This window comes from Parasteatoda tepidariorum, chromosome 4 (genome assembly GCF_982258835.1).
Source record: "Parasteatoda tepidariorum strain Cologne lab strain chromosome 4, Ptep-v5.0, whole genome shotgun sequence".
Taxonomy (NCBI): domain Eukaryota; kingdom Metazoa; phylum Arthropoda; class Arachnida; order Araneae; family Theridiidae; genus Parasteatoda; species Parasteatoda tepidariorum.
The window spans coordinates 113,703,375-113,723,920 of record NC_141758.1 but is presented as its reverse complement, the minus strand read 5'-3'; the positions used below and the strand labels follow the sequence as shown (position 1 = coordinate 113,723,920).

The 20,546-nt window shown below is 32.0% G+C and overlaps 1 long non-coding RNA gene across 1 annotated transcript in view; it reads right to left on the bottom strand.

The window, feature by feature from the left end:
- LOC122269572 (uncharacterized) overlaps positions 1 to 20,546 on the bottom strand; it is a 63,564-nt gene that overhangs the window by 4,546 nt on the left and 38,472 nt on the right. The window contains exon 2 of the long non-coding RNA XR_006225269.3: positions 4,440 to 4,606. This is a non-coding gene — a long non-coding RNA (uncharacterized LOC122269572). The remainder of the gene's footprint in view (positions 1 to 4,439; positions 4,607 to 20,546) is intronic.

Below are 20,546 nucleotides of genomic sequence, written 5' to 3'. Positions count from 1 at the left end.
AGGATATTTTACGTGAGCACTATGTGTCGGTGCGAGCCAGGTGCGGGATTCAAATCGACCAGCCATCTACGGGATTCAAACCCGATTCCCCTCATTAAAAAGCGAGCTCTATACCTTGAGCCACCACTGCTCAATGCAGCATTATTATTTTTTTGATATATTAAAAAAATTAGATTTTCAAACGCTCTTTTCATTTTTACAGTAGCCTCTCCTTATATTGACTCTTTGTGATTTTTCAGAATTAGCAAGAAAAGTTACTAAATTAGACCTAACAGCCATGAATAACTATTATAAACTCACAGCAGTTGTTAAAATAGCATATTGCTCACTAAAACGCGATACTTCATGTGACGCTGAGCCTAAGAAATAAGTCTTAAGAATTAAGTCTTTCATATCTATTTTGCCACGGATAATAAAAAAATGCCGTATTGCAGCAGAACTTTAATCTAAATTTAGTGAATAGAATTGAACATATTAAAGGGGCCTGGGTAGCTTGGTTGGTAGGGCCATGTCCGAGAGTTCATGGGTTCGAACCCCGCCGGCCGAATACTCCCCGTGTAAAATGGTGACTGATGCACGTTAAATTTGCCGAGTCTCAAAGTCCTCCATATTCCCGTAATAAATTAATACCTGTGGGGGAAGCCGCGATGGCTCAGGGGATAGAACGTTCGACTTCCAATGTGAACCGGGGTTTAATCCCGGCGATGGCTGGTCGATACGTATTCCGCATCCGGCTTACACCGGTTACAGTGCTGACGAGAACGGTTACAGTAGAGACCCCTTGCCGTCAGACTAACCGTTGGAGGTTCTCCGGGTCTTCCTCTCCATGTAACGCAGATGCGGGTTCCAGCAAAAAGTTCTCCACAATGGCAAATTTCCCCCACTACTTGATGCAGGAGTTTTCTTGTCTTCTGGATTGTGTTCAAAATGACAAGGCTACGGAGTCGAACACTAGTAGTGGTTAACCCAAAAATTAAGTCGGCTGTTCAACGACGATTATGAAATAAAATAAAATATCTCTGGGGGTACTGAATTGGAGATTGATCGTACTCAGATTCAAGTTAAAATTACCATCTGTGGATGAGTGAATGGATGTATGAATGGGTTAAACCTATAAACGTATGAGCGTGGCAAAAGTCGAATTCTTGGTCATAGAGGGCGCCACGGGAAAGCAAGAACAATCGCACCCCACTGCGTTATCAGACAAACGTCAACAACAAAACATTTTAAAATGCCAATTAGGCAAGATATTTACACCTACATTAAAATCATTAAAAATGAATGAAAAATTCTCCATTTTTTTTTTAGTTCAAACAATTTAAAGTTGAAATAATTTTTAAATTTTTTCTTTTTTTTAAAAAAAAAATACTGTGTATTTATTTGAATTTTTTTCCCTTTTAGCTAAGATGGGGCAGGGCTAAAAATGTAACATTTTCAAATATTCGTCATAAACACCCAAAAGTTACCGAAATAAAAAATAACTAACTAAAATACAACTAACTATTAACAATAATAAAACTAACATATTTGAAACACATTACCATCAGGTCAAGAGAAAAAAAAATTCCATTCAATTCATCGCTTTAAGCTATTAACTTTTATTGGAATGAAACTTATGGAGGAATAATATCCATTGTAGAAAATTTATCATTTATAACTTTCTCTTCAGTTTTAAAGAAGCATCGATGATAAAACTTCATGAGTCTCAGGAGAAATTCACATTTCACTTTTATACGATTCATAAAACTTCATCATTTATTTTAATCGAGTCTGTGATAAATGAATCGTTCATTTGTTTAAGTTGAAATGTTTTTCACTTTGCTAAACACATTTTTAAATTATTTCTTTGTGATTAATTTCAATTTATTCTAATGATATAAAAAAAAAGTTTTTCTAAGTGATTTATCTACGCGTAAAATTTTGATAAACGGATCATTTTCTAACCTTTTAAGAGATAAAAGAGCTCTGGGCATGCGAGCTACCAGTTCAAACAAATTTAGTTTAAGTGGATAAATTTTTTTTAAGCGTGTAAATATTACTGAAATCATAGCTAGATTTTTTTTTTTTTTTTTACAGCAGAGTTAAGCTTTTACAGTTTCTATTATTATAACGAGTTATTCGTATAAATTACAATCAATTATAATTTGGCCTTAGTGGAAATAGTTAGCATGATAGTCTCTTTTATTTCCAAACATGTCCAAATGATAGATGTTCAGGAGTGAAATATTAAATACATTATTCAGTAATATCAAAAAATGGGTAGAGATATGAAAATTAAAATCAAAAGATATTTATTATTATTGTAGTGCATCTACCACTACAAAAATATAATTCCAATTCACTAGTATATAAGAGATGTTAACTCGATTCTATGCTGGGGTACTTTTTCATAGATGAAGGTAGACATTATCGATGCCACACCCTCCCCATTGGTGACCCGGACGCGATGTAAACACGTCTATCTTGACAGTAACGCCCACTACGATTTGAACACGCCAACTTCAATGGATGGTCCACATTGAACAGTTGACTTGTTACTTGAACAGTTACTTGCGACTCAAACATTATCCACCTGTTCGTGCTATTGCAACTCAGTTTCAATCACACATAACGTACAGCGTATTCACTGAACTGCTAATGGCAACACGGGAGCGGCCACGACCGTGAACTTAATACAGCTCTCACGATCAGCATTCAAAAAGTACGGTGATCTTAATACAGCTCTCCCGCCTTCTCGCAAAACCGCAATGGAACAACTAGTGTTATCCGTTCATCGAATTCTATCACAAATATAATTCTATTGGGGGAGTACTGTAGTGTATCTACCACTACAAAATTACAATTCCAATTCACTAGTATATAAGACATGTTGACTCGTTTCTATAATCGGGTACCTTTTCATAGATGAAGGTTGGCATTGTCGATAGCTACGAGCCCCCACATATCGATTTTTGGTAGTCCCCTGAAAAGAGCGGCAGAATGATTGGCTACAATATTTTCATCCATACAAAATAAATAACACTTTTGATAAAAGCAATTATTAACTTATATATACTTTTTATAAAATTAAAATTTGTTAATAAAGAAAATTTCCAAATTTCAAGTCAGAAGGAAAAAGTAATGAAACTAAAACTAAGTCAGAAAAGCCTTATATTTTTTATAACGTATATTTTATTCAATAAATAATTATTTATTGTGAAGAAAGCGAGATATTTGATTTTTTGTGAAGAAACAAAACTGTAAATCTCGGATAATTAGACTAATTATAAATAACTTATTTCAACGGAATTCTTTAAAATTTATTTTTTTACAGAAAAATAAACTACTGCAGATATTTTCTATAATTAGCGTTATTTATTTACAAGTATTTTTCTTTTTTTTAAATTGAAACAAACAGCAAAGCTAAAGAAAAAAAATAGATTAAAAATGGCGTGCAATAAGGACTTAATTTATAGTTGAATAAGCTTATAAATAAAGCTGAAATATTTTTAAAAGAAAATTTTATCAATGAATCATAGGCTAATATTTATTTAGTTGTCAAAGGAACGTAAGATTAAAATCTTTTAGTTTTAAATAAACACTCCGTACCTAAAAAAGTGTAAAAATGTATTTTTTTTTTCAGAGTGTTATTCAAGTGAATAATTTATTATTAAACTTTAAATGATTGCTCAACTATTTTCAATTAAGCAGAATAAATGCAGAATAAGTTTTTTTATGAGATTAAGAGTACCATAATTTATTACTTTGAATTTAAAGTTTATAAGAATTCTTTTCTTTACTAATCATATTTACGAAATTAATTACCACGAGAAATTTACAAGAAAAATTCATTCTGCATTGCCAATGCAATTAGTTTTGTGCAAAATCGATGAAACAGCTACGACACGTTATAAAATTTTAATCTTATTTATAATGACAAAAAACTGTAAAATAAGAATATTATCTGTTATCAAACTTTTTGTTGATTTAAGGCACTTCGAAGGTATTTTTGTTATTTAGAATAATCCTTTTGACAAAGGAATATGCTGAAAAATACAAGATATTTTTAACCTAGTAAAATTGGGACATCTTGTTACGACAAGTAGATGTCGAGTATTTGGATAAAACATGTTGTTACTTCCATTAACTTTAATATTACTCAAAACACTTTGAGTAAATTCAATGACTTTTTGCAACTTCTTCTGCAATTGCAATATATGTAATGACATTAAACAGCTCTAATTGTTCTTTTTACTGAAATAATATTTGTTTTGTTTGCAGCCCCTTAATAAAAATGTCCGACAAGAAGCTTTTACTACAGCAAGACTTGACTAGCCAAAAGTATTGGGTGTTTAATTTTAACTATTTTGATACTTATAATTTCTCAGGTTTTTCTTTTACCACTGAAATTAAGAAAGATGGAGATGTGTAAATAGCGAAAAAAAAAAGAATTTACTTACTTTCCATGCATTTTTAAGCCTTCGATTTTTCTCCGAAAGTAGCCCCAAACTGTGATATAAGCAGCTGACATAAACTTTATTCAAGATAAACTTCTTTTTTCAGGAGATTTTTCAGTTCCATGCCAGTTTGATCCAAATCCAGAATTTTAACTCCGAAAATTTTATTTCTAAAAAAGAAAAAATTATTTTCTTTTTATAAACAGTTCATATAGACGGGGACAAATTGTGAGATATACATGTCCCAGGATTAATAGGACACACTTTACGGGGAGGACATCACAAGGACTCAAATTTATAGAACAATCAATCGTCGGAAATATCTTTGTTATCTTGCTAGGGGGTGTTTACAAGAGGAAACAGACTGACGTTGCCATTTGAGCTACCCGACTACGAGCACAGGTATAGTTCGTTCACCAGGAGATGACACTTGGCCCCACCTTCTCGGACGACGAGTTTATTTCGGCGAGGGAGTAAGAAGAGAATCATCTCCGCGCTTGAAATTGAGATAACACTTAATGCGCTCCAAACGTAAACAGTGAATTCTTTTTCAGTCACTTACTTCGCTTTATTATACCTTTCGTTACTCTAGCTAGTAAAATATATTGCAGCAGAATCACGATGGCTCACGGGATAGCCTTCCAATGAGGCAAACCGGGTTCGAATCATAGTCGATACAAATTCGTATCCGGCTTGCACCGACCACACTGCTGATGTGAAATATCCTCAGTGGTAGACGGATCATGGGTTAAACTCCCCTTGCTGTCAGGCTACCCATGAGAGGTTCTCGTGGTCTTTCTCTCCATGTAACGCGAATGCGGGTTATCTCCATCAAAAAGTCCTCCACGAAGACAAATTTTCCTAATACTTGATCCAGGAGTTTCCTTGTCTTCTGGATTGGGTTCAAAATGACAAGGCTGCGGAGTTGCACATGAGTTGCCGAAATCCCGTGAAATTGGGTCGGCTGTTCAACGACGGTTATTAAATAAAATAAAATATATTGCAGCAAAATGTTTTAAAAAGGACAAACTATTCACTTAAAAGAGAGACATATCATCCAATGTATGAAATATTTCATGTTAAAAAAAATGCAGATAAAGATTGCGAAAGAAATATTTTTGCCATACGATCGCCCCGATGCAACCTTTGTTCAGGATTGTTCACATCCTTCACCAAAAAATAGCGAAATAGTATCGGCGGATACCACGTGATGAAGGCGGAGCCAAGTCCTGGTGAAAGAACTGTACACGTTCTGTGGATTCCGAAATGAATCGGGTATCAAAAACAATCTCTGCTGTTGTGGTATCCAATAAAACCCCCAAGTGTATTTGAGCGCCAATTGATGTCCCGACGTGCATTGATAGGAATAGTAACGAGCAGTTTTTGTGACATCTCATATACCTCAGCATCTCTGATCGATTTCATGTGATCTCAGTTTAATGGATCTGTATTTTTTGTACCTACTTTTCCGTGACAATTTCCACCATGGTTTGCTATGCAATTATAAATCCTTCTGATGCTCCCTACCTATATAGTTCATTTCAATAATCCTGCGACACTCTGTACACACAAATTATTTAAAAAAAATCATTAGTATAATTTGTCTATATATTTGCATATACCCCCTATAAAAAATAATAAAGATTTTACATAACGATAATTATTCAGTACGCTATTTGTGTGAGTTAATTGATTTTGTTTGGACAATGAGAAAAATAGAGCAGTATAAAAATTAAATGAATGAGTTAAATAAAAAAAATGCGATATAGTGTTATGAATCGACCTTTTTTAAAATTTATTTATCGGTTATACGCTCCTATGTTTGTGTTGGCGACTATGTAGAAAATCTGTCGCCATCATATGGTCCTTAAGACCGATGAGTACCATATTAATTATTTAATGGTTTAATGCTTTTTCGTTCCTTTTTTTTAAAAAAAAACTATAGAATTTTTATTTATTTATGAAAAGACAACAATATTGTTATGATATAATATTTGTAAATAAACATGGCTTTGATATTAATTATTTAACGAAAAAGTTTTTTCTTTCTCTTTTATTAAAAAATAAAACAAAAAGACTACAGAATTTTCATTTATTTATGAAAAACATCAACATTGTTATGATATAAATAATTTTTGTCAATAAACATGGCTTTTATATTAATTATTTAATGGACTAAAGTCTTTTCGCTCTCTTTTTCAAAAAAAAATATACTACAGAATTTTCATTTATTTATGAAAAACATCAACATTGTTATGATATAAATAATTTTTGTAAATAAATATGGCTTTTATATCTCAAATTTAATTTTACTTCAAGCCTTTTCTAAACGTTAATAAAATAAATTATGTTGTTTTCAGAGAAAAAAAAACCCAGTTCTCCAGTCACCTACAAAACAATCATCATACATCAAATAATTTTGTTTATTTTCGGCATCACACTTCTAAACATCATTTTTGATTTCGCTGTCTTTTCGACTTGACTTTAAAGTGTCAGCATAAATGATGGTCCCACGCCCGGTTTAAAACCTCTCCGACATAAACAGCATCAAAACGCCATCAGTCTAATGTTTTTTTTTTTTAAAAAAGAGCATAGATCTTTATCAGTTTGTTATCTTGCCATTTAACTTCAATGTATGTCAACAATAAAACAATAAAAAAAATTTTAAAAACAAAATAATATTTGTTTTGTCTTGTATTGTTAACTACGTCATTTTTCCCTATTAAGTTTGCTTTTTAAGGCCTGTTTACACGGTTCAATTTCTTGAATCCGAGAAATTGGACGGATTTCTCTGTCCAAGAAATTGGATGATTCGTTGACACTATCCAAGATCTTGAATGTAGCTGATTCGTTGAAAGAAAAACTTGCGCATGCGCATTGTTCATATTCAACATTATAAAATAATACTTACATAAGTTTAAAATTACTAAATAAATTCAAATAAAATCATAATAACACAAATAAACCGCAACAGATCAATTTATTTGGACTAAAATATATGAAAACAGACAAGAAGATGACATAATTTGCTGCCTGATTGTTGACGTCACAAAGCCTAAGACGCTGATTGGTTAAGAGAGAAAAAACTTGGATGGAGAGTAGAACAAGCTCTACTATCGTCCAAGAAGTTTGACCAAGTTCTTGGATGTTTGCTAACACGACCAAAGCTCAAAGCAAAACAAGTTTCCATCAATATCAATCAATCTCTGTCCAAGAAATTGGATCGTCTAAACAGGCCTTTAGTACAAAACTTTTTTTTAAAATTCAATAACATTATATTTTAAATTATTTAATTTTATAGTAACAATTTTTATCAGCTCCCCATACCAATTTTTTTGAAGAAAAGAAAAAGCAAAAAATCGGCTTATTTTTAATAAATACAAGGAACTAAAACGAAACAAAATACTCAAGTTTTAAGTTCAAATTTAAAATGTTTTTGTGTGTAAAAAACATTTAATTCACCAACAAGTTACTATCCCGGGTGATCTCGGGCAAATGAAAAAAAAATTAAATAGTCTCCATAGAATAGTTTTCAAAACAAGGGAAAAAGCAAAGTGATCATTTCAAAACGCCTATGAAATGGTATGCCACTTTTTTTTACTGTTTTCTCTATGCAAATTCAGCAAGTGTTGTATATACAATCGCACCAAAACACGTGAGCAGTCCCACAATCCAACTACAAAACTCCCAAGCAAAACTTGAAAAACAAAACGCACTGACAAATTCTGCTATGCCCGAGTTTATTCGGGATAATAAATATTTGCAACATATACATACGCGAGTTATTTCGGGATAGTCAGGGAAACGGTTAAACTATGAGTTCATCAAGTTTTAAGAATATTTAATTTTTTCTAACGCTTTCGTCTACTTCTAAACTTTTCAATATTTTGTAAAAATTGCTTTTTTATGGCAAAGCAAGTGTTAATCAACGTACAATTTTTTTTACTTTTTTTTATCAATGAATTTTTTATATATTTTTCTTCCTTTAATAGAATTTTGCATTTTCGAAAGAGTGCCCGAATTGTTTAAAGCTGGAGAATGGTTATTATTTAAAAATCACCTCTTCAAAATTTGCAAACTACTATAAAAAACAAAATCCAAATCGCTGCTTTCGTTGTCAAAATATTAACACAATTACATCCGTTTCGCTTTTATTTCTTCTTCTTCTTCGCCAGCGCAACGGCCCCTAGCAGGCCCTGGCTGCCACAACAGCTTTTATACAGAGAGATATAAAACAATTTATATACAAACAAGGCGACAAAGAAAGTTCTCATGTGGCAACAAATAATTGTCATATCTAGCGTGTATGCTGTCATAAGCAATAAAGCATTTATGTATTATTAACAAAGCAAGTTTACCATTAAAATTCGGTTAACAAAATGTGAAAAAAAATTTGGTTAAAAAACAAATTAGAATCCGCATATTAGTTACACTACTAATTTACAATTCTGTTTCGTTAAGATTACTTTATTATATTTTAAGAAATCTTACTAAAGAAATTTATCATTTTAATAACGATAAGAATACTTTTTTATTCTTATCGTTATTATTCTTATCGTTACAGGTATATTAAACGGAATATTAGCAAAGTAAGTTTGTCATTTATATTTTTCTAATAATATGTTTTACACAATATTCATAGGAAGTTATATTTCCATTCAGAGTTTGTAAAAATGCCTTTGTATATTTTGCGAATTCTTAAAAAACAAGTTCACCTTTTTAAAAAAAAAAACATTTTACTCAGTTTTGATGTAGATTTTATCATTTAAATTTTGGTAAGAAAACTGACGTATAATGTATTGACAAACCAAATTTAGTATTTTTAGTAGTAGATTATATTTTGTATATTAAACGGAATAATTACTCCGAGAATTTCACTATTTGCCCAAATTCAATTTTGAAATGGATGTCTTCGGATATTTTACCTATTATTCACAGGACAAAATTTTGCTATTTAGAATTGAAAAATATGCTTTTAAATAGTTTACTTTTTATGGACGAAGGCCAATTTACCATTCATACTTCGAGAAGAGATTAATTTTGAGTCTCTATTCTTTAGTGAAAACACTACACAAGATGAAAAATTATGTTGGCAATTAGGAACCAAATTACATAGAACAAAATTTTAATTTAATTACATAAACGAACTTAATGCTTGGAAGAGTTTCTTCTAGTTTATTAAATAATTTATCATTTTTTAAGTCCGGAGTTAACAGGTAAAATTAATTCATTCAAAATAATTTTAGAGATTATTTTCGCTAAACGAAACTCAAGTTTTATGTATGCAAGGAAGTTTTCGAACTTAATTATTTGTACAATTAATTATTTTCTGGAAAACTGCTCCTTCCTTATCTTTGATATCAAATGAGTAGAAGTACAAGCATTGAGGCACGCGACCTACGCTTTTGCAGAAATGAGAGTCGATTTTTTTCCCTTTTTTTCACGATCTGATAAAGCTAGGAGGGTTCATCATAATAATTTATTGCGCTCCATACCTAAAAAGTAATGCCTTAAATGAGGCATAAGGTTTAAAAATTAGATGTTTTTTTAAGTAATTTTCTTCATTTTTTTTTTCTTTTTTTTTTTTTTAACAAACAAATATAACTTTATTGAGAACAAAAACACATAAATACAAAGAATATATATTCGTCGTCAAGAGGAAAATCCTGTCCAGGCGACAAAGAAAAGTAATACAATAAATTTAAAATAGAAATTTAAAAAAAAAAAAAAAAAAAAAAAAAAAAAAAAAAAAGGGGGGGGGTATTACAATCATAAATTATTTTGCTCATCATAAGATGTCATATATTGTTGAACACTGTAATAATAGAAAACAAAAAAAAAATGCATGAAACTATATATATAAAAAAATAAATAAATAAATAAAAAAAATAACAAAGGTAACATAAGAAATTCATTTGGATTGGCACAAGACTGGTATAAAAAATCAAATGCTTCCTTTAAAGTGAAAAATAGAGATCTAAATCGTCAATGTTCATCACAAATTGAAATAAAGCACGCTTAAAAGAAGAATATATTTTGATGTTTTGCAACTGAAATGGTAATTTATTATATATATTTTCAGAATTTATTTATTCTCTATTCTTTAATTAAACTCTTACAAAGATAAAAAAAAATGGGTTTTTAATTGTTTTAGTTCCTTAATCTTATTTTTACTAAAATCACAATCCCAAAGAAATTCTTTGTGTGGATACAGAGTTCCTGCCCATATTATCTGAAGCACTATAAGATTCCCTGTGAAATTATAATTATCAGTTGATACTATACGGCTGTATTGTTTTTACTCGGCTGAAACCGGTTTGCATTTGTTTACGCTCCTGTATCAATTCGTTATTAACATTGTAATGCAATACGTTAAAAATAAATACAAATAGGAAGTTCATAAAAAATCTCCTGTATAAAAACCCATTACATGTGCGTTTAAATATAAAAGTATTGCGCCTAAACTCTGGCAAAACATGTCATTATTAAAACACTTCAGTGCGTCTAATAATTTGATCTAATTATGCTACAATATAATACTTGATATAATAAATATTCTATATTTATGTAATGTATCGTCTAATTTATCCAATCGTCGAATGTATATTATATATCGTCTCATTTAACCCATTGATACAGGAAAGTAAACAAGTGCAAACAGTCACATTAAAAACAATAAGAGCTGTATAGAGTATCACCTGATAATTAAGATTTTACATAAAATCTTATTATAGTGCGTCTAATCATTTGGACAGGGACTGTATATAATTCTTTCAAACGGGGACTAAAAAGTTCTTCTTTCTTTTCTTTTTTTTTTTGCATTGGCAGCAAAGAATAGAAGTTACAAGAGCGTGAGCTTAAGCGTGCATGTTTAAAAGTATATTAATAAAAATTATTTTGTCACGTGGACAATGATAAAGCTGGAACAATCTGAGCTATTAGTTGGGAAGAAGTTTAGAAGCTAATAGTTCATGTCATCTTACAAAGCGTAGTATTGTTCTGAGAGCAGCACGAACTCTTATCGTAAACCAGTGGCGTAGCTAGGTGACTAAGGGCCCTGGGGCAAATTAAAAAATGGGGCCCCACTGCTTTTTATCAAACTGATTAGGTTTTATCAAATAAAAATATGAAATATACAAATACTTTAAAAATGCTAAGCTACAAAAGCTCTTTTTTGTGCACTGCAGGGAGGTAATAAAAATATTAAACAATAACAACATAAATTACAATTAATACTTGGTGTAGGTTTGGCTAATAAAACGAAATAGAGAAGATTCAAGGGTTTATTATATAAAGGTTGGGCCTACCAACTGACTAAATAATAATTATATTTACAATTTTTTCCTAGCTTTAGTTTTCGCAAAAGTATCAATGACTTCGTTTAAATCCAAGCTTGATGCGGTTTTGTTTTCAATTGCTATTAACGATAAATGTCGGAGTCGAGTTTGGCCCATATTATTTCTTAAATAATTTTTTATTATTTTTAATTTGCTAAATGACCTTTCAGCTGCTGCAGAAGTGACAGGAATTGTAAAGTATAATAACATTGCTGTAAATACTTCCGTTAGGTCGCATTCTAGCACTCCATATTTGCTCATTATTTCCTTACATAATTGGTGAACAGTTCATGCTTGAGTTAGTTGAGGTAAAACTAGGTGGTAAATATTAATAAATTGAAGTGAAAAACTGGGCCCTATTATATCTGAATATTTTTTTTTTTGGAATTCGTCACACTTTTGTACTAAAGTTGCTTCATCAACATGTAATAAATATGCTGGTGTTAGAAAATCGAATATATGACAGACTGCACTCATACCAATAAAACGTGTATCTAATTGAGATATTACTGTGTCTAGTACATTATTGAAAATCTCAATTTTAAATATTTTTTCTCGTTTAGGAAATCGGTGATCAGCAGCTAATTCATCAAAATGTTTTTTAACTTTTCTTTGCCTTTTTTCTTGAAAATGGGTATCAATACCATATTTTCTTGCAGTTTCACTGGCTTTGCTCTTGAATAATTCGAAATCATTTCTATAAATTTGCAACTTTGCTTTGGTCTCTGCTAAAACTTTACTCGCCTCGCCCAAATTGATGACGCATTTTTGTAAAGTTTTGGATGCATAATTGATGTCGTTCAATACACTGTGCATGAATTCGCAAAGCAACACGAACTCGAAATTTAGCATTTTTGTTTTAATACTCTCTGCTTCACTACGCTCATCTTTATTAGGATTCTTTAGAACTATTTCTGATAATGCTTTGATAATATCAAAATAACGAAGTTTTATTGCAGATATCGTATTGACCCTACTGGACCATCTAGTCGGATTTAGTTTTTTTAGAGTGGTGTCCGATTCGCCAATGAATTTTGACAGTAGATCCCAACGTTTGATGCTGTTTCCGAAAAAGTTATACAAATCTTGCAACGTTGCGAAAAAAATCTGTATTTCCACACAACTGCTAACGGTATCATTTATCACCAAATTTAAATTATGAGTGGCACAATGTACGTACTCTGCGTTAGGCGGGATATCCTTAATATGTTTTTGTACACCATTATACACACCACTCATCACACTGGCGCCATCATAGCCTTGCCCCACACATTTTTTTAAATCAATATTTTTGTTGATGAATAATGTTGTCACTTGGTTGACTAAATCTACTGCGCCATGTTTGATGGCTGCATAAAAGCCTAGAAACACTTCTTTTACTTCTATATCTATTGGCTGTCCATTTTCCGATCTAGTTATTACTGCATATACCTCACAACAATGCTTAGCTGATCTACCTTCGATATATCCTGTGCCGTATTCATTATGATGGCAAAAAACGGTGACGCTCTAATTTGTTCTAGTAGATGGGTTTCGAGTTTGGTTTCCAAGCTCTCAATCATTTCATTTCGAATTGTTGCACTCAGATATCTTGTAGATCCTAAAAACATTAAAAAAAACACAATTTCAAAAAAGTCCTGATATTAAACAGTTAGTAATTATAAACAAAATAAAAAGATAAAAAAACTTAGAAATAATTATTATTACCTTTGGGCATATCCAAAACTTGCCGCAAAATGTAATCATATCGGGCGACAAGCTCTACAAAGGACAGAAAATTTCCGTGGTATCCTTTCTGACTTAAATCTTCTTGATGTCCTCTCAAAGCCAAAGAACTCTTTGCTAGGGTAAGTATGATATCGAATAACCTTTGAAGAACCATTTTCCACAATGATGCTTATTTTCGAATTTCATTTTCAAATTCCTTGTCGATAGTATTAGTATCGTTTTTTTCTCAAAATTCCTACACAGCACATGCTTCCGAATGGCCACTCGAACAACTGTGTTGTTTAATTCTTTCTGATAAATGCTTCCAATCTCGAATTCCCGTACACCAAACATTATTCCTTTGTGAAGCAAATAACCAGCAGGGTTGACAATAGGCAACGTCTAGTGTTTTTTATTTTGGAATAACACAACCAAAAACAATTAACTGGCCCATATTTAGAACACGAAACGTAGTACGATTTTGAAAAACACCTATTGTTCTGGTTCATGTCTGTTGGAAAAGGTCCTGAAGCCTGTAAAGGCCCCATATCAAGAATTTGACGTTTTTCGTTATCACTTAATATCTTCTTCGTGAAGTTTCCCAACTCATAAGAAAATTTGTCGTACACATTTTCGAAAAATGTAGAGGTCTGTGGTTCCTCCAAATCCTCCGCTCTTATGTGTGTCATGCAAACATCATCCACGTTCACATGATCGGCGGCCGAGGTATCTTAAACTGCAATAATTGTCGAATCTTCTTCAGTAGGCTTCTCAAGCAACACTGCAGTTACCACATTATTTGAGTCACTATCAATAGAAATATTTTGGCTAGATGTACTTGCAGAAGGCTGACTAAAAAACTTGTCAATTTTGGGCAATTTTTGTTTACTACCTTCTCTTTCTTGGCGTTGTTTGCGTTTAAATGCACCACTGGGTTTCTTCTTCTTATCCATAATTTTAGTTTTCTAATTTATTTAAACAATACAATATTAGATTGTGCTCGAGTAGGTAGGTACTCACTGTTCACTGACGACGTTAAAAGTAAAATAAAAGGAAAGAGAAACACAAAGCTACGCCACAAGTGTCGTTGGGGAATCCCCGGAAAACAATTATCGCCGTTAGTGTTACCACATTTAACGGTGGAGACTGTAATGGTTGGCAACTGTTAGGCGATCTTTTAAGACGCACTTGGCGCATTTTGTCATTCCGTCGGAGGGATGCGAGAGAGAGAAAGGTAGATGTATGTTTGATATAATTGGGAGAGGGTCTCCTTGGTCTTCTAAGAGCTGGAAGCTCTTACTGGAAAACAATGCCTATTTCTTTTGTTTTTAAATAAAGTTAAGTTTTATTGTTTTAAAAATCTGGTCTGCTTATTTATTGGAAAGGAAAGGCATTACAGAGACCATGAACGATCTCCTGCCCACGGACCTGAATTAATGTACCTACTGCAGGTGACTTGCCTTTTATCACGATATTTCGCGTTATACAATGAGCTGTAGCCGAAATCTATAGATTTGACACAATTTATTGACTTAACAGAGATCAATATGAGTGGTAAAATCAAATAAAATTGAACCACTATATTGACCAGTACAAAAAAGTTTATTGACAGTAGCTTACTTACTCCTGATGCAGCTTTAATTTTTTAACCGTTCTCGGAAAAAAAATCTTAATTCGAATTCACAATAAAACGCACATCGATGAATAATAAAACGCACATATCACTATCCGTCAAATTGACAACTCTGCCAACCTACAGAAAGAATTTAGGGGAATTCCCTAGACAGGGCCGGCTTATGCATGTCGCGGCCCCCCTAGGCAATGCTCGTCTCGGCCCCCCTCCCTCTACCGTCTTCTAACTTCCAAATATATTTTTTCGCTAACACAACACTTTATTCATAATTACGCTGCTTTTTACTACATAGGTGTATTATCACATTATTCAATAAAAATATTGAATCAAACGAAAAGAATATAAGTAATTAATATATGCATTTAAAAAAAATCATACAATAAGCTTAAATATTAACTCTTCTAACTTTTTTTGTTACAAAATCGTTCAAGACATCCTGAAAGTTAACCTTTTCCAATACATCCAGTACTGCCAACCTTATTTTTTCATACTCTTTGGTAGCTTGGCCATAGAATATACATACCTATGGTAGGTACCAGAACAGTAAGTGTGCATTCACAACGTAGAATTTTGCGCGTTTTTCAAGCGTGTTGTGTTAAAAAAACTGCTCTTCCTGCATTGTCATTTGATTAGTCGGCGTTAAAATTACCGCGATAAAATTGCTTGCGATTATATTATTGCGTTATATATGAACTAACTACCATAATATTAATATCTAATTTGGAATGCGTTCGGAAATGTACTAAAATAGCATCGATGTAATGTACAGAGCAAGACAATCGTCATTGAAATTTCGTATTAAATTTTTACTGTTTAAGAAACATTGTCAATTTTTTTCTCTGTAGCACAGGGCCACTGAACGAGGTGGGGCCCCTAGACAGTTGCCTACAGTACCTAATGGATAAAACGGTCCTTGTCCCTAGGCATAACTTTTGAATTTCTCTCAACTGAGTTGTCATGATTAAAGTGGGGTTGCAACCTGTCATATTTATTTTGAAAATGGGAGAAATTTCCAAAAGTTCAGTTTGATTGAGATTTCTGGCAAGGATTCGAGGGCCCCCTGAGCTTGAGGGCCCCGGGGCACTGCCCCGCCTAGCCCCTTGGTAGCTACGCCACTGTCGTAAACTCTTTATTCTATTTTAAATTTACTCTGTGTTTTAATCTATAACAGTGAGCATTTGCCGGTTCTGTAAAGAGTATTAATTTAATTCTACAATAGTAGCTAATTTAAAGAAAAAAAGAAAAAAAAACAGATTATGGAAGGAACTATAAAAAAATTATTATAAAAGGTATTATATTAGTATATTATAATTAGACGCACTGTAGTGTTTTAATAATGACATGTTCTGCACGAGTTTATAGGCAATACTTTTATATTTAAACATACATGTCATGGGTTTTTATTCAGGAGATTTTTTATGTATTTCCTATGTGTGTTTATTTTTAACGCATTGCATTACAATGTTAACCCATTGATACACGAACGTATAAACAAGTACAAACAGTCTCGTAAAAACAATAAAGCTGTATAGAGTATCACCTGATAATTAAGATTTTGCATAGAATCTTAGAGTGAGTCTAATAATGTGGTCAGGAACTTTATTACAGAAATGTATATTGATTTGGAGCGTGAAGAGTTTCCTTTTCATATTGCTTTAGAAATATCAAACTACTTAAGCTTTCTTCGATGACTCTATTAGTAGCATATCGAATGTAGTTTTGTGCCGATGACAGATTGTCGAAACTTATTAGGAACTAACTGAAATCCCGTTCTTCTTACGGGGTTGAGAAGAGTAAATAATCAATTAAACGGTACGACAAAACTAAAAGGAATATACTAACACAGTGTTGAAATATGATGTTCAAAGCCTAAATTCAGTAAGAATTTAAAGGAAAAAAAATATTTAGTTTCATTCTTGTCTCGCATGAAAACCTGGAAGCAGAAGTTATGGAAAAACTCTGCAATATTATCTTTATAAATCTAAATTTGTCTGAGATCTCAATTCAATCGATTGCATTGGGATTGCAGAATGATGAAAAAGAGAAAAAGAAATTATTAAAGTAAAATAAAACAAAATAACACAATAAAAACAAAATTTCTGTAAAAATGAAGAAAAAAAGATATTATCGCCTCATCAGCTCACACTATTATATCCGCAAAAAAAAGTGCTTTCTAATATTGTATCAATATAGTATAATATTGTATCGAAACAAAATAGAACACATTAAGCAATAAATATCACGTAAAACGCAGAAAATAAAATGTAAAGAAAAAACAGAACGAAACACATAACGAAATCTATAAAGCGAAGAGCGAATTCAAATGAACTTACGGGAAAATATTCAAGACTGATTTAAAATAATTTCGTAACAAGATTGCCAGATTACAAAATATGAAATCAGAATCGCGAATTAAGCTTAATTTCGTTTTATAGCACGTTATGACTGAAGTTCTGAATCTCGTTTGATTTGTTAGTTACCAAGGACTGGACAGATAAATGGATGTGCGCAAGGTAATATTATACTTGAAAATTTAAAGAAATTTGTAATAAAAAGCTGCATTTTTTATTTAATTCAAGTTTTGCATTCATTAACACCCTTTTACAATTATTGTTTATATATTCAGTTAATCAGTGTATTCATGCTCAACCTTCGGGTTGATTGTAACTTTAATATTTAAATTCAGCGTTGTTTTATAAACTAAATTAAAGCTTAGCTAACGACAAAATTCACCTTAACTATATAAAAAAAAGTTATGTTTTATTGCATACTAACGTATTATTATAATTCACATATTATCATAATTCTGAAAATTTGTAGAATTTAGTACGACACAGTTTTAGCGTCTAATAAGGCAGATATAGTTTAGCTGCAAATTTTGTGTTATAGTTACAAATATTTAAATCATTCCGAGCTGACCTCAATAAGGCTCTGCAGTTTGGAGCTCTGCAACTTTATGCATAAATGCATTTTGATTTACTTTTAACCGCGAAATTTTAGATGTTTATCAAACAACTTTGATGTTCGAAATCCAGAGTTGATAGAAGATTTATGTACAAAATTAAAATTCAGCACTTTCACCATTTCTCTCTACCAAAAAGAATGTAGTCATAGGAGCTAAAATCTGTCAAAATAATGCTTAGTTGTCAAAATCGGGAATTCCTATTTCACCGCCATTTCCTTCCTTTTTTATACAAAAGCAAGCTTTTGTGTCATATCACTTTTGAAAACTACTTAAGTTCTCGACGATGAATCTATTAGAAACATATTCAAGTGTAGTTTGTGATGACAGGTTGCCGAAACCGTTGAATACATTTAGATTTCATACATTTGCTTCCTTATTATTCTTATGTTAAGTTTCGGAATATATTTGAAAATTCTTCTCCAAAACATATTTTGTAGTCGTAATATAAGAAACATCTCAGCTCGATAAATATTTTCTTCGATTAAATATCTGTTAACAGAAAAGCTGACGAGCATTTTGCAAAACATTTTATTTTATATCCGTCGTTGACAATTTTCGGTTAACAACTACTAAAGTTCAACTCCGCAGCCTTGTTATTTTGAACCCATCCAGAAGACAAGGAAACTCCTGAATCAGTAGCCCCAGAGGTATTGATTTGCTATGAGAATATGGAGGATTTTGAGACTCGACAGATTTAACGTTTATCAGTCACCATTTACTCCACGGGGAGTGTTCGGTCGGCGGGGATCGAACCAACGAACTCTTAAACACGGGCCCGTAGACCTACCAACCAGGCTATCTCTGCCTTTACAAAAAAATTTATAATCGTCGTTGAACAGCCGACCCAATTTTATGGGTTTACAACTGCTAATGTTCAACTCCGTAGCCTTCCTTGGAACTCTTGGATCGAGTATTTGGAGAAATTTGCCTTCGGGGAGTACTTTTCGATGGAACTCACCCGCATTCGCGGTACATGGACAGGAAGACCACGAGGACCTCCCATGGTTAGTCTGATGGCTAGGGGACTCAAACCCATGATCTGTCTACCATTGAAGATATTTCACGTCAGCACTGTGTTCGGTGCAAGCCGGATGCGGAATTCGTATCGACTGAGATCCCCCCCCCCAGCCCGGTTCACCTCATTGGAAGGCGAACACTCTATCCCCTGAGCAATCGCGGCTCTTTTACAAAACATTGTAAAAATGTTTTTAAAGTAAAAAAAAAAAATTATAGTATCATTGCGTAAATTTTGTTTAGTATTTTTTAAAAGCTTTTTTAGCATGATCTTTAAAAATAGCTTGCAAAACATTAGAGCATTGAAAAGGTTTAAACGTAACATAAAAACTTATTTTTAATTTTTTTTTCAAAATTCAAAAGAATTTTAAAAATATTAATTATTTTTTTTCCTTTCAATGTTCGAATGACTTCAAAATTATTTAGTATCAGTACATAAATTTACATTAATTTTTAAAAAAACATTGAATTTCATGTAACATTTTACACTAATTAGAAAAAATTAAATTACATTATATTATTGTATGTTAAATTTACTTATAACTACATAGAACCACAGTTAGTTTACAAATCTCTTTGCATTAACATTTTAACTTACAAAATATTTTATGGACATAAATTTTTGTTTTGTTATGTATTTTAAATTATTACGTTTATCTCCAAACGTTGAGATGTATTTTAAAATTAAAATTGAACTCGTATTAAACTCGTATTTAAGATTAAACGATATTAGTGAAATATCTATTCAATAAAAAGAAAATTAACTTCATTGGAGGAAACATTATTCCATTCTGTTAACTTCTATTCACAAAACAAACACATTTTGATACATTTGCCTCAATTATTTCTCGTATTAAAAAAAAATTTCTGTTTTTAAATTACTCGACAGTGATTTTTTTTTCTTTCTTGTGAAACACATTTTTTATTTGTATTTTCGCACTTAATCCATAAATAAATGTTTTTTGATAAAGAGTTAATAAAAGAGACGGTTTATTAAAGACATCAGAAAATGTTTAGTAACTTATTGTTTTTATAAATTCTGTTATTTGATAAATTTTGTTCACTTATGAAGATGTCTACTTAAAACTATCTATGAGTGAATTTTGTGGAGTAAGAAGTAAAAAGGGCATGCATCTTTTTTTAAATGGACTTTATGTTATTTCATTGCTGTTTTGTGAGAAGCCGGGAGAACTGTATTAAGATCACCGTACCTTTGCTGATCACGAATGCGTGGTTGCTTCTATGTTGCCATTCGCAGTCGAGTGTATGCAGACTGACGTTGAGTGTGATTGAGACTCTGCAACAGCGCGAGGAGGCGGATAATATCGCAGTCACGAGTACCAAGTTAACTGCTCAACGTGGACAATCCATCGAACTGGGCGTTACAGTTAAGATAGGCGTGTTCATTTTGATGTGGAAGTTTCTGTTAATATGTAGGCTTGTTCACATCACAT